Consider the following 13,950-nt stretch of genomic DNA (forward strand, 5'->3'; position numbering starts at 1 on the left):
GCAAAGCAGGATTCATGGTCCATGTATGTCCGAGATACAGAACCTCGTGTTTTAATGGCCTGTAATCAAACTTTGACACCACGCCACGGTCACACTGTGTGAAGAAAAATCGATTTTTGAGTTAGTTTGTATCTCCATTGTTATGATGACACTCATCTCCATTTGAAGTGGATCTGATGAAAGCCCTGGTACAAGTACCTCAAAGTAGAAATGTGGAATATGGCCCAAATGGCCACTAAATGCAAAATATCAGGCTTCCTGTTGCGTTTTTCTAATTGCACTTAAGAATTTGAGCATGTTAAATCCCTCAGAAAGCAAATTCAGTTGCCTGAAAAATTATAATCCTTACCATTTCAACAGGGCCTCACTGTCTGTCAGTGCCTGCCTGTGCTGGGGCCTAATAATAAAAATAAGGCTATTTATATATATTTAAACATACCCTAAATTAAATATAAACACATTTGCAAATTGCCTCCCTTCCCCTTCAGTTGTTGTCAAACAGAAACCCCACGTCACATCCTCTAAAATAACTACTTTTAAACCCACAAACAGTGACGGTGAAGAAGAAGAAGAAGAAGAAGAAACGTGTTGGTTACTTACGTGAGGAAACGAGGTGAAGAAGAAGAATAAAAAGAAACGACCTGTTTGTCTCCACTCGGTCCTTCAGTGTCCGGAGTCAACTCGCTTCCTGAAATTTGAATTACGGCGCTTTGACGTCACATCCTAACGTGTGGTGTGGGGGTGCGCCTGTTTAGGCAGCGCGGGGCGTCCCGAAAGCGAGTCGGGCGGGGCGGTGCGGGACACATCAATTATTTAAAGGTTTTCCAGCTGAAACCATTTATAAACATTACGTTTCAGTGTAATTTACCTTCACGTTCTACCGCTTTTATAACCGACGAGGTAGAAAGATGCTCCTTTTTACGGCTTTTACGGTTTTCAGAGACTGATTGATTTCCTCCATCGGGCTGCCCGCTGTGGGGAATGAAGCGAACAAAGAGGAGGAGTGAACCATCCACTCAAAGCGAGACTCAAACCTCAAACCTGTTCTTCCTGTATAAAGTCAAGTTCTCTGTCAGGGTTTTAAAATAGGTGTATTTCCTGTGTAGCATTTGATTTTTGATTTGTAAACGTGGTTTATTGGACTTAATTAATTTAAAAGTTTTAATGATCGCAAATCATTATTTCTTCTTTGTTGTCAAAGCTGATAATTTAGAGGTCAAAGCTCATTTTTAAGGCATCAAGTATCTAAATAAAACTAATCTAACACAATTAGAAAAACACTGTTTGCCAAATATGGGCCACAAGTAGGCCACAGCAATAATGCATTTTTTTTAAAAAGGTGCCTGGGTTCATTTTGTTTGCTTGTTGGTCAATTTTCACAATTTTACCACATGGGACACTTTAGGTTCACATTCAGATTTCTCCTGTTTGCCAAAAAAGGCACATCATATTTGTTTTTACTCAATCTGGGTCTGTATTTAATGTGTTCTTTGATATTTTCTCTTATGCCCATATGACCTATACTGCAGTCCACCACCAGGGAGCGACCCCAACGATGTGGCTTCACTCTTGGGAGGCTGTCATCTCTATTTGCCCCTATAGCCTAGACCTTTTCTTCCAGGTGTGCAGGGTCTGTAAAAGCAGAGGTGAAGGGTAAGATAAATATGGATGACTTAGCTGAATCTTAAAGTTTAAACGTATTTCATGACCCACACTAAGCCTATATTTGAATAATGCTGAAAACAGACTTCTGGCTTGGGGGAATTCATTATCTCTTCCTGGTGTGCGAACCATTCCCTCCCTGATGAATCTTCGTGTGAGAGATGCTGCGCCGACGTGGATTCGTAAATAGTAAATAAACCTAGAGGCTGACCTTCAAAATAGTCTTTTTTCTTGTTTTACTTGCTAATTGTGACTGCTACACTATGATAATAGCATGTTCCATTGTGTGTTTTTCATTGTTTTTAATTTCCCGGAGACATGAAGAACACAACAGCAGAGACCTTGATTCAAGCTCCAGTTTCAGCGTATGGCTTAATTAGGGCAAATGGGGTAATGAGTCGGAGTCAGTATACAGTAATTACAACACTGAATAATCAGGCTTGCCACTAATATGTGTCACCCAGTCACAGTTTCTTCACATGTTTTCTCAGAGTCTGTTTCATACACATCCTAATTAAGTCTTTCATGAAGAAGCCACGAAAACACGTCCAATAAATCAATAGTATCTCTTCCCTGTCTCCGTTCAGTTCTTTACACCTCCTGCATCGACCTGATACACACACACATTAATCACAATCAAAAGCCGCTTTATAATGGGGTAGAAAATTATTCATTTATTCAAAAGACACTTTTCTTTTTCCAAAAAGCCGCGAGCCTGTGTTGCCACCTCAATTTGGGGAATCTACTTTTTGTCTGGGAAAAAAATGGCGCACTTTATATTCCGAGATCTGGATTATTGGCTCGTGGCTTTTTCTGTGAAGATCCAGGTGGTGACATCTTCAGGAGGTGTACGTGTGTAATGCAAATGTCTTGGCCAAAGAAAAGAGGTTGAAAAAACGAGTGAAAAGCACGTTGGGGGAGAGAGCTCAACGCACTAGAAATAAATAAAAATATTATCCCACCTATAGTGTATTCATATTTATATATATTTATATATTTATCTTGCTCATAGTGTATTCATCGTACTTATATCATACCAAACCTCCTAATACTGTTCATATTCCCTGTCTATTTCTTACTGTACATATCTTATTTATTTACATACTCCACTTTAAATATGCACATACTCTGCACTTTTACTGCTTTGCACTTCTGGTTAGATGCTAAACTGCATTTCGTTGTATAAGTACTTGTACTGTGCAATGAAAATAAATTTGTATCTAATGTAATACCGAAAAACACAAAAACATCTTCATCAATTGGACGACACATGCGCTGCGAAAAGTCAGAACACATGCAAATATAGACACGCGCTGCAAATAGCGAAAACAACACCAGAAATGTTTCCAGGGACCCAAAAAGTGGCTGTAGTTCAACCCTTGAAGTCTGCTACTCGTCAGTGGTGATGGAACTACACAAAGCACTGAACTACAACCATGTTCATCACTCTTATGAGTCCCCTGGAAACATTTTGGTTGTCGTTTTTTAACGTGTATACGTCATGTCCCGCCTCCTGCTGTTCTTCCCAGGCTCCACCCCTCGCCTGAGTGTTCTGGACTCGGACCATCTCCATCTTTGTAATTCACATGGACCTAATTTTGTGGACATTTTCTGGAGTCCGTGTCTGAAAACAGATTAACAGGTATCAACAGGGATCCACAGCTCGACTCAAGGGAAACACAACGACATGCTAATTGGTCATCAGGGTCAACGACCTGCATGTTGGACATAACGACTCTCGATATAAGTAACGACCCGCAGAGTTTAAATACCTGAAACCTTCCACTAGAGGTGAGGAAGCCTCATGGATGAGAGATGAGACGCCTGTAAGAATCACAACCAAGCTCAGTTGCTGAAGTGCACGTATACTACTGAAGATGCTTGTGGCCTTGTTTTGCCTGCGCACACACAAACACACACACACACACACACAAACACACGCTACATGCAGCCACAGGGGCATTCAACCATATAAATAATTCCACAAGTGCCAGAGGTGATGCACTTCCAACCAAATGCCAGTCCTGAATGTAGTTTTTCAATTCCTTTATGCAGCAAAATATCCCTTCGAACTAAATCCTTGCAAATCTGATAAATCTGAAAAGCCCTGTGAGGTTTTTGTTTGTATTCAAAGCGTACGACGGCGTCGAAAATATTCCTTCCTGGCTTCCATCAGGGGCCAAAAAACACCGGTGCCTCAGTCCCGTGAATCTGATTTGACCTGACAAAAGTCACAACTGCAAAATAAATGCACCTGAATGATTTTTATTAGACCTAGTCGCCGGCTGCATTAGATATTCTCGAGGCCTCTCGGAGGCTTTGTTAGCGGCACAGTCGATCCATAGTACCAGCCCCTTGTTGGGCACTTGTTTTTCAAGCTCTTCTGACCTCGCCTCAAAGTGTTCAACACAGGAACAAATTCTTTCCAGTGTGTGAGACGGGCTGAGAGCTGGACTGTGTGTGATTTGCCTCAGGTGCAAACCGACTGCTGTCAATAGAGTGTTCTGGTTTGTGGCCTTGGTGTTATAAGTGGTTGACGATTCAGAACAGTGTGTACTGTAAAATACAAAGTAACCAGGTCTGCACATCACATGAAAAGTGAAAGATGGTCTCAAGCGTTGATCTATTTTATTTTTTGAGTTCTATCAAAGGCGACTTGTTTTACACACAGTCCTTTTCAAAAGACATTTGCAATGAACGAGGGATGCGCGTGTTTATTGTTCAATTAAAGATGACTTGTTAAACCACAAACTAATACAGGCCACAGAGTATATATTGTATTTATCGAAATACATTAAGCTGCCTGATACTGAGAAGCTCTGATAAATTAGATTAGATTTGTATTGGAGGCGAGGCTGTCAGTATTCTTCATAATTGCAGCTGTAACACTTCACCAGCTAATTATTTATTATGGTAAACAGAGCTTGGTTTTGTCAGGCCGGCTAATTAACGACTGTCAGGAGACAACAGTGTGACAAGAAATTCGAACTATGTACGATATCTGTAAAAAGAATAAATTGCATGGATGGTAAAACGTTAAGAGTTCCTCCATTTTCCACCATCCATCTCTCTGTGGATTCACGGTCGTCTCCCTCGGCCTGGCCCCTGGGCTTCTCCCCCCCCCCCCCAGGACTGGGAGGAGTTTCATTCGGTCATGGATCAGTCTCCTGCTGAGCCATGTCCTCAGAGCAGAAAGTCGTCCACTTTGCAGCAGACCTCTTGCTGCCCTGCATCACCGACCGGCCCAGCTCCTGTCGTGTGGAACTGGGTCGCTGACCTGAGAGAGGCTCCCACCTGCGTCACGCCGTGCACCAGCGCTGCACCGGTGAGGCACACAATCTCTCAGTGTAAAAGATCTCATTCCCCCGCAGAGAGCTGTGATGTATGAGCCAAATCACCTTGATTAGACCGGATCAAATGAAAGTTTAATGAAACTAAGCTACGGCAGGAGACTCCATGTCCTCCTGTGTTCCTGCACTAGTTTGTACCTCCTCTTAAAACTCGTCGAGGTCAGGCGGGGTTTGAAATGATGAATTGTTCATGTGAGCATCAGTCTAGACACTCAGTGCACAATGTCGGCTGCCTGATGTAGGTTGATGCCCCGTGAACCTGGAAAGGATTAAGATTAAAAACGACATTTTCAGACTAAGAACTCAAAGGAGACTCATTCTGCTCGTATTCAGGTTTATCATTTTGATTTGGGTTATAACTTTTACATGTTTACATGCTCTAATGTTCAGAAAACACATCTCTGTCCTCAAACTGCCCATTGCTGCAGCTCCTCTCTTCAGTCTCTGTCTGAAACACATTTTGATAGCTGATAATGCTGAAGCATCGGCTGGACATGGTGTTTCTCTGAGGAGCTCCTTTACTTTTAAACTTTGCAGAACGGTTGCATTCAGAAAAAAAACTTATATAACAAACTCCAGGAAAGTTAAACTGAAAAAGTATCAAATGTGTCCTTTAAACTTGGCTATATATATATTAATTAGTTAAAAAAAAAAGAATTGTGTGCAAAATGTATTTTTCAGTGTGATCAGCATTTGTGCAAAAACCTGCAGCAGAGCTACAATACTCATGGGGGAAAATTGGCATAAAACAAAGTGAGATTAATATTCCATCAATATTTAATTTCATAAAAATCTTCAAATGTTTAGAAACACTTTGAAGTGGAGCATCAGCTCATCATGAATACAAAACGATAAACAAATACTCAGAAAAAAAAGAAAAGAGAGATGGCATACGCAGGGGCTGGAAGTGAAGTCTTCACTGATTCTTGTTGACTGTGACATTAACACGACTGTGACAGATCTCATGTTCATGCTGGAGTCCACCTCCAGATCGACAGTCTGCCTTCCCAGACTGAATATATGAAAGAGCATGTCACAGTATGCTGAGGCAAATATTTAATTATTAAATCGCTGATATTTCAAGTCTGCTGTGACTCGTCTCTCAGCTGCTTAATATTTAATTTGTTTATTTCCCAGCTTGACCGGACACCTCTCTCATAGTTTGTTTTTTTAAGGAGATATTTTCATTTTGTTCCTGAAGTAAAACTCAAAGGTCCTGACTCTATTAGTTTTTCTTTTACTCTCATTTTATCCTTATATCTGTTTACCCACTTTTGGTAAATCCTCGTAGCAAAATGATTAGATTTACGATTCACTACAGATTTGAGCGTTACCTCAGTTCCATGGTTTTCAAAGGGGTTGTCTGGAGGTGGGATTACAGGCTCAATGATATTAGTACTAGCTTTCCATATACAATAACGAATACAAATACTACAATGCAATGTGTATTTTAACTAAATAAAGAAATATGAAAGTGCAAAAGGCCAAATCTGTCACAATTTAAAAGGGGAAAGGTTTACAGCCTCTAAAGGATGAGAAATAATTGGAATATTATATAACATATAACATAATAAATAAATTCAGTCAGCTCTTATTATTTTCTCTCTTTCTTGCCCTTTATTTCTGCCTCTTTGTTCAATTCTTACCTTACCTCCAGCTTTCTCTACCTCATCTTCCTTTTCTTTCCCTCTCATTCCTCACATTCTGCTCTGGCATGTTTCCTTTCCTTTCACCTGGATGACATTCCCCTTGCTGATCTCGGCAACATCCTCAAAAAACACTGCAACAAGGAACCAAACAGTTGTAGAATGGATATTCTATCGCATTTTTTCAGCCACTGAAATGTATATATACCCAGTTAATATTAATACGCTGTGTTATCAAATAGATTTCCTGTATGTGTTTTTCTTCTTTCTCCCCTGTGAATGGCTTCTGCAGCATTAGTTGTTCCTTTTTTCGCAGGAACACTTGCATGCACGACTCAATCTCATGTGTGACCTTGTGAACTCACTGGTCTTATTTCAAAGCTCCCAGCTCTAATGATTAAATCATTGCTCTTCACCCTCGACAAAACCAGATGCATGTTGCGACCCACGGTCCACAGCAAAGAGCCCGGGCGGAAGAGAGCGCGGCGAGAGCACGGCGGAAAGATTGAGATGTGACTCAGACCGTGCGCTTGCAATCAATTAAAGCGCTAATAGACATTCCCTGGGCCACCATGTTTCAAGGAGAAAGAAAAAAACGTATTTTCAGAAGCCTGAAAGCTTGATCTTCCAAGTAAGCCTGTGATGGTAATTTTTTTCGCGTTGCCATGAAATAAACAGTCATTATCCCAACAAAGTAAACTACAAAATACTCATTACAAAATGTATTTAATGAACAACCGTATCCTGCCAAGATACAACTCCGACGATTCCAGGTTTGATCTCCCTGCGCGGTCTCACGATGGGCAAATGAACCAGCTCCACTTTCCTCCCTCACACACACGCTGTTTGAGAGTTTATTCCACTTTGGACAGCTGGAGAGTGAATGGAAGAGAGTTGAACTCCGGCTCGGTGTGCGGCCCTCTGTGCACCCTGCTGCAGCTGATTCAAGTCCAAGTCTATCCGAAAGATAATTAGGACCCAAGCACCGCCAGATTTAATAATGAATTTATGTTTATAAAGTGTATTTCTGTGTTTGGATTTATTATTTCCTTTCAGCGTTTTTTGCAATTTTAACAACTACTGCATACTTCAACCTTCAAAACGTCCAGCTCATTAAGGAAATGTCTGCTTTTCTTCCTCCATCTGATACTTTTTGAAATATTAAGCTTTTATCCAGATTCATAAACAAATTTAAATGGTTCTTCTTTTGTTAACTGTGGGTTAACTCCAGGTTAACTCCAGGATAGCTGGGGGTTAACTATTGGTTAACAACGGGTCAATTCCAGGTCAACTGTGGGTTCATTCCGGGGTAAAAATGCATTTCAATATATATATTACTTAATAATAAGATAATAATCAATAAAAAACAGTTTAAACATAAAAACAACATCAGAGTTACGCCTCCACTCATTCATTTTATCACATTTCTTTTCAAAGCAAAAGTGTTACAAAAGAACCTTACACACACCTCTCTTGTCTTGTAATGACCAAATCGTTATGTTCTCGTATTCCTGCCCAACAAAACACATTCATGATTGCCGAGGATTTTTTAAAAAGCGAGCGGCGCTGCTTTAGATTTCTGAATGCGTATCTCTGCTATTGACGAGGCGGCAGTGTGTTTTTTATTTAGATCAATACAGCATGAATCATCCCTTTGAGAAGCCGTGACACTTGCCTCAGCTTATCATCAGTGAATGTATGCATCACCTCGGCACTGATCTATGTGGTAATTTGCTCTGAATTGCTGCTTTACTGTTGAAAATGCATTCAGGTGTCGGTGACTGCAGGTCGGAGGGTCGTCCGCAGCACGGCAACGCACAGATTGTGATTTGAACACAAGCCGTGAAGTGGATGAACCCATGTCAAATTAATGAGTAACAGTCGCTTGCTCTTTTTTCCTCACTGTGTATCTATAGGTGAACGGCTATTATATATCATGACCTCTTATGTATGAGTGCACTACTTGGGCGCCACTCTCCCTTTTTAAATCATGTTACCATGATGATAAAAGTCTACGCTCTGATTGGTTGTACCTGAGGGGCACTAGGGACGGGCAGGGTGTCTCTAAGTACGTCTTTGCCCTGGAAAATTGTACAATTCAAAATGTGACTGCTTCCACAACTGGTAGATTTGTGACAGTGATTCCGAACCAGAGCTACTTGTATTCCAAGATGTACGTCTGCATTCAGAGATCATGGAGTAATAGACTGTTTATTAGGATGGACGAAATTACATCTTCCTCAAAATTGACCCCAAACAATCTTGATCGCCCCCTGATGGTTGGCTGCAGCATAGGTCATAAAACCTGCTGCCTATATGTATAAAGAAAAAAATCTGGGTATGTATATCTATTTATAATCCCTCTTACACAATCACATTTGTAACATGAGGGCTGTTCTTGCTGAAGGAGCTCAATAAGACAATGAACACTGAGAATGGCATCGACAAAGTACATGTGTTGTCAAACTGGGACGTGTGTCAGAGTGAGTCAGATTCCCTGAGACTCGTTACCAGTCACCAGCTCGTTTCTCTGCTCCTCTCCAGTTCTCCATGAAGTCCGATGAGGAGGGAAACGAGAAGCGGAGAACAGCGTGTGTTCTCAGCAGTCCTGTCAGCCGTCAGAGAAAAGCTCTTATCCCACTGAAATGTGTGCTGTTACTCCCGCAGACCTGCAGAGACTCTCCACCGACACAAATTGGAGTTAACCTTGAAAATTTGATACCTTGATACTTTGAAATACGACAAAAGACCAAAGATCAAATATTGAGGGAGAAACACTTTGCCGGAGAGATTATACTCATACGGTTTTCTCTCACTTCAACATTTTATTAAACGGTATTTTTTTCCCCTTCTACTCTGAGGAGAGTCGATTTACATCGTATGAAAGGTGAACTGAGGACCTCGGGGAACTCTACGATTTCCTTTCCCTTCCTTTCAACAACTTGCCTCAAAAATCTCTCTGTTTTTCCTCTTTGTCAAGTGGTAGTGGATAATCTTACCTGGTGCGAATGGTGATCTATTTTAGGAACTCTGAGGTTTCTCCTCTATTAAGCGGATAAAAGATTATTGTAAGATTCCTGCCACAGTCAAGACGGAGCTTAGGCAGTCGAGATCGTCGGAGGAAGAGAGCGAACAACACTGACGTCAGGATGTTAGAGCGGATGAGTCTTTGCCTGCTTCCTCCTTCACAGAGGTGTCTACTCTTTGTCTTGTGACGAACCTCTTAAAACACTTAGCAATGCAGCGAGAACACCAGTCATCCTTTTAGCTGTCATCCTAATGACTTGAAACCACGCAAGGTTGTACACTACTATGACAATGTGCATGCTACACTGTTCCTGATTCCCAACACTGTTGTTGCAGTTTTTATGATCTGAGTCCAGATTTTGATCAGACGACTTTAGATAGCAGAGGGACCAAGACGGATTAAAACAAAAACACCTAAAGAAATGCGTTGGTTCATGATATCAGTGTTGAATTAGGACATGTGTCTATTTTACAGTACAGTATTTTCATATTGTGTACTGCCACTCAAAAACTAGGGTGGCATGAAGCACCTCTGAACCCACTGAACCAGATCCACATTAACATTTTACCTACAGCAGATGGCTCCCAGTAGAGGGAATACCTCCATAGATATCAGTCCCCTGAACATCCAGATCCATGAATTATTCTCTGGGAAACCAAGGAAAATACAAAATAAATATTCAACCAACAAAAGGACAGGGGCGAAAAAAAATATCCTCCTTGGTGGGGGTAAATAATTACATGTTATTATTATAAAAAACTTTGAGGGGTGTTATATAATATGTATACGACTTACCTGCCGTGTTGTCTGTGTCCTGTTACAAAAAGAACAACCGTACACAGGTTATATATTTTAAAACCAAACCGACTGGATTCAGCTGCTGAAACGATCCCTTCACTTCCTCCAGTTATGATGGAACCTGAGGGTCAGGCAGTAAATTACCCGATGACTCACCGACTCACTATTATGGCGAAGACTATTATGGAGTTATAAGTTCTGCATCGTCCACTGGGGCAGTCTGAGATGGGAGTGAACCTTTGTAACCTTGGGCTGTAGTTGCATTTGAGGCGGTGTGATACAGATGTGCAAACCTACAAACTACTACTCCCTTGATGAGAGGGCGGATGGTAGATGTAGTTGTTGCATTAGTCAAAGTGGCTCCACGGTCCTGCAGCTCGTCTAAAGTCCTGCAGGACAGAGAGACGGCTCCACTGATTGTGCATGAAAGGAACAGCAAAAACATATTTTCCTCCTCGATCTCTTTTTTCACTCTTCGGCTCGTGCTTGACTCTTTCTCCTCCGTCTCGTCTGGTGGAGGCAGTCGTCTGCGTGCACAGGTTTAAACATGTTTTAAACATCACGCGAGCAGCCAGTGATAACGCACTTTGAAGCTCAAATTCCATCGCTCCGGGATTAAATGTTAATGCTTTTTTCAAATTCCCGCTGTCACGTTCATTTATGTTTCTTACCCAAAAAGTAACGTGAACAAGTGTAGTAGCAGAGACTATGAATTTCAGAACGGCTCCGTCTGTGTGATAGCGCCCGGAAGAAAACACGCAGGCTCGAGTCCAAACAAGCGTGTTATGTGTGTAATTTGTACACACAAGCTTTAGGTACATGAAAATACGCATGAGATCTGAGAGGAAAAAACACTATTGATATAATCGGATCGTTGAAGTGGCAGAAATCTGAAATAGCTTGTCAAAGTTCTTCCATCTGGATGCTAGATTTTTTTCAGAGGATGCAAATTTAAGCTCATCCATTCAATTCGACAGCTTTAACATGACATGAATCAAGAGTAATATATTTTCAACAAGTGCCTGTATTGGATTTGATGAACAGCAAACTCCTAACAATAATGATACTAAATGTTATGAAGCTCAGCCCGAACTTCTACGTACTTTGAAAAAATTATCGAGTCTGAAAGCGCAGTGTTTATTCATTCGTGACACTTCACATTTTCACAATGAAAGGTCAACAGTTGGTTTGAGCATCTGTCACCAGCAGCTGTTGTCAAAAGAGACAATAACAAGTAGAAAAGAACAGATTTTGGCGAGTTTTGCTCCAATTTGGACTAAAACTCTTAAATGATCACGTCGAAAGATCTACTAAGTATCGCCGAGGGTTGGTAAATATGTTGGAATGCGGTAAAAGAACAAATGTTAAATAACTTTGTCTCGACAATGTTTTATAATGTTTGCCTTTCACGTATCGTATGAAGAACGTAGCTGGAGATTGTCGCAGAGATCATGTATTTTTAATCCCAGCACATCAACACCAGCAGCATAGGCCCTTATCACTAAAAGCTCTTAAATGCCATCGTCTTTCCAATTTGAGGCCCTATAACCAGGGTAGACACTTTATTTGTAATCCATTATAAGAGAAAAGAGTGAAAAAACTGAATTTGAACAGCTTGAACTCTTTTGAGTAACACATAGAATAATTGACTCTCCTGACTCTAAAGTACAACTCTAAACCATGTGTGTCATTTACCTGAATGGTCTCCATCACATGTTAAAACGTATGGAAACCTTCTGTCCCTATATATCAAGATATTAACGCCTGGGTTCTCATCGACATGTTGTGCTCAGTAAAGAATATTATTTTTCATATTATTCCAAATTAACTTCTCCCCATCGGATTAATCCTGAACCAAAGCCTTGTTGGGATTTAATCGATTACACACCTGATTGCCCACGATGAGCATCAGCACCCAAAGCAGCTCAAAACTACTAATATCTAATCACTTGCTAAATCACCAGAGTTTTAGTACATTTCCTGATGCTCTCTAATCACTTTCTACATCTTTAATTTAGACTGTGTACAATCCTCTTTCGTGGGATCCTCGATCCAAGTCAGATGGAGAATGAGTCAAGAAGCTTTACAGTCTCTCGTGGGTAAATGTCTAATTATAATCCTTGCAACATTCATCCCCTCATGAGAGATTTCTGACACATTCTGCGGAGAAAGTGAAACAGAGAAGAAACTGGATTTGTTACTTAACAGCACCCGGGAGTATCCACAGAATACACCGTCAGGTTGTGTGTGACTACACAATCTGAAAGAAAGCAATATTAAACTAAACAAGGTGACAGATTAACTCTCCATGCGACTGGGACTCCGTTCACCTCACGTCACCGATGGCCTTTTCCTCATCAGCCTGACTTTTCCTTCCCTTCAGCATCAATTTTAAATTCTATTCTATTTGTCGATGCTGATCCTTGTCAGGACGGAAACGATCATCAGAAAGATTAACGCCTCGCTGAGTCGCTGAGAGCGATTCTGTTGTGGACAGAAAAAAATCTCATATTTTGAAGATTGATGGACCAGATTCCATCCAGCAAATTTGTTAATATTTGTCGTCGCGTATTGGAAGCCTCATTCGGGCTGGAAATAACAGCGACGAAAAGAAATTAGGTCACAACCAAGTGACGCACTGATTCAGATTCTTTTTGCCTATTTCAAAACTCCAATGCAGTTTGTACTGTGCATTGTAAAATTGTTAAAAAAAACTTTAATTTAAGATGTGTAGGATGTGTATCTTTTGTATTTTTACATAGAATTCAATGTAATTCCACATATTTAACATTCAAGGACATTAAACAATTTAATAATCCAATAAAAACTATCATCCCTGTTATATTAATTTACAGATTACTACCAGACCACCATCTTCCCCTGAGCTGAACTCAGTGTTGAAACAAAAACTTCCAGTAGTTTCCTACTGATGTAGAGTATACAGGTGGATATTTTACTTCATGATCATTAATCCTGTCGGGATTTGCTCATTTCTGCTGCGCCCAAGTGGCAAGAAAACCCCTTAATATTTCAGATTTACAGTTCTCACTTATCCCAATGAAGTGAGAGCGGAGGATAACTTTTTCTCCATGTGCTAGAAGCAGTTGACCAATAACGACAGAGTGGGACAGCTGGCCAATCAGAGCTGACCAGGCTTTATTGGGGGGAGGAGGGGGGCCTTAAAGAGACAGGAGCTAAAACCAAGTGTTTCAGACAGAGGCTGAAAAGAGGAGCAGCAGCAATGGACAGTAGATGAGTGATAAGTTAAGGGTTTTTCTGAGCATTAGAGCATGTGAAACTTTTCAAATAATAACCCATTTCAAAAATGATCAAGGTGAATATGAGCACGTTTTATAGGCATTGCAGGAATCCAACACCTTTTATTATATTGCATAAATATTCCCTGCAACATCCAAGGCGGTCACCTGACCTTTGGAGAAGGTGGTTTATCGCTAAAGACGAGACC

The sequence above is a fragment of the Limanda limanda genome, chromosome 21 (genome assembly GCF_963576545.1).
Source record: "Limanda limanda chromosome 21, fLimLim1.1, whole genome shotgun sequence".
NCBI classification, from domain to species: domain Eukaryota; kingdom Metazoa; phylum Chordata; class Actinopteri; order Pleuronectiformes; family Pleuronectidae; genus Limanda; species Limanda limanda.